At 38.2% G+C, this 2,416-nt stretch overlaps 1 protein-coding gene across 1 annotated transcript in view; it reads right to left on the minus strand.

The window, feature by feature from the left end:
* DCBLD2 (discoidin, CUB and LCCL domain containing 2) overlaps positions 1-2,416 on the minus strand; it is a 109,369-nt gene that overhangs the window by 38,391 nt on the left and 68,562 nt on the right. The gene's annotated exons all lie outside the window — the stretch shown is intronic.

Raw genomic sequence — 2,416 nt, forward strand, 5'->3', positions numbered from 1 at the left:
CACAAGCCTTAAGCATACTGTCATCAGAGTCTAAGCGGTCAATAGACAATGAATGAACAAGTGCTGATGAATTCCGATTAGAAAGTATGTTAATATATACATTAAATATTTTTATTTCACATGAAATTTTTTAAAAATATACTTTTGGTGAAAGTATACACAGCAATACAGGTTCCCATTCAACAATTTCTACACATACATTGTTTAGTGACATTGGTTACATTCTTCACATTGTGTCAACATTCCGCTCTAGATGTTACACTCCCAGTAACTCAGTCTCACTCCCCCCATTCCCCCCCGCCCCCGGACCTATTCATCTATTCTTTAGAGTAATTGTTGACCATTTGGTCTCAAGGATAATTTTTTAAAAGAGTTCAGTACTCAAGGGTGACCTTCTTTACTTTTTAAGCTTACCTACTCAGTTAAAAGGTGACACACGGGATAGTTTCAGTTCAAGTCTCACATGACATTTTAAACTATTTACTATTTTTTCTCCACAAAAATAAAGGTAAACTTTAGATTAGGCTGACCAAGACAAAATTCTGGAAGGGTGAAATCTAAAGTAATGAAGTATAGTATTTCCTAGGAAACGATGATTTATTTTCTACAATATCAGGACAACCACTTACCAATAGCACATGCACACATACCCACGAGTTTACAGTACATAGAAAATAGATGCTGCCTTTAAGGGCTGGAAGCTTTCAATGCAAATATAGGTATGTCTTCTGAGCTCACTGTTCTGTAATTAAAATTACTTAAAGAGGGATCAGTCAATCAATCAATGCTCAGAATCATCCCAGAAATGTTGAGCTCCTCCTAGAAATCAGCCAATTTTTTTTTTAAATGTTGCAATAGAGATTCAAAACTAGGAATTCCGATTATTCATCTACAAAAGTTTATTTTTCAGGTCCAAAGGTAAATACTACGGTTTTAATTTAGTTTTTGGAATGAAAATGTTAGGACCTCTGAACGGCTAGTATCACGGACTGGATTGTGTCCCCCAAAAATACATGTTGTAAATCCTAACCTCTATACCTGTGGTTATAATTCCATTTGGAAACGGGTTGTCTTGTTATGTTAATGAGGCAGGATCAGTGTAGGGTGTATCTTGAGTCTGTCTCTTTTGAGATATGAGATTAAACAAGTAAGCAAAGCAGAGGTGGGAGAAGAGAGATGCCAAGCCCCATTAAGATCGCCCAGGAGCAGAAGCTCAAAGAAACAAGGACCTTCCTCCACAGCCGACAGAGAAAGCCTTCCCCTAGAGCCAATACCCTGAATTCAGACTTCTAGCCTCCTAAACTGTGAGAGAATAAATTTCTGTTTCTTAAAGCCACCCACTTGTATTTTTGTTATAGCAGCACTAGATAATGAAGACAGTTGGTTCTGCCTCTCTCAATAAGACTAGCAGTAACTTGAGAGTTTCCCTCTATAAAACTTCTAAACAGTGGCTGCTAATAAGATGTCCAAGATCCCTGTAGGGTTCATAAACATTTTTAATTTTTCAGGAAGTCTAGTTGGAATTATACCAGCTCACAGTAGGCTATCAGTCCTCTCATAATGACTGGAAGTGTTAATATTTATTGCTACTGAAAGGTAAACTTTTCTTTTTACTAGAAGATGCAATCTTTCAAAAATGAGGTTTATAGGTGAAAATTAAAAGAGATAGGTGGTAGTTAAAAAAAAGTTGGCAATTACTACTCAAAGTCATTAAAATAACAGAGAGGAATAAAACCATAAAGGTCACAAAAACTGGAAACCAAAATGGATGAGGACCCCAGGTGCAGTTCCCTAGACACAGCTGAGAGATTACAGTAGTTCAGAGCTTCATCCAAGGGGGTTTCCTCATGCCTCCTTGCTACAAACTAAACTCAAGTAGGACGAATCCTAACGTTTTGAAATGTTTCGTTTTTGAAGAAATGTCTGATTCTTAAGTCTCTAAAAATGGACGTAATTCTAGAGTTGTATGTACCACAAGACCTCTTAATTCAATCATGTATCATCCGGTTTCCTCTAACTGCTTCTCTACTGGCCTCTGTCCATTTATTCTTACCTCTCTTCCACCCATTCTCCACAGAGCAGGGAAGAACATAAGCACAAACAAAAATGTAAATCCAGTCATATCATTATTCTGCTTTCACTGCCTCCAAGTACTCGTATTTTCTAACCTTCGTATTTTCTACCAGACCCTGAATAATGTCACCTACTCACCCACACTCACTCCACTCCAGCTCTGCTGGCTTTTCTTCTAGCTTCCCCAAAGCTCCTTTCTATCAGCAGGCCTTTGCACCTGCTGTTGCCTTCCCTAGAATGTTTCCCTTCCTTGTCTGCTTGGAATCTCCAACTCATCCTAGAGTTCTCAGCTTAAAGGTGACTTCCTCAGAAAACCTTTGCTCTTTCCTAACCTCCCACTCCT

This window comes from Trichechus manatus, unplaced genomic scaffold, assembly GCF_000243295.1.
Source record: "Trichechus manatus latirostris isolate Lorelei unplaced genomic scaffold, TriManLat1.0 scaffold00299, whole genome shotgun sequence".
In the NCBI taxonomy this organism is placed as follows: Eukaryota; Metazoa; Chordata; class Mammalia; order Sirenia; family Trichechidae; genus Trichechus; species Trichechus manatus.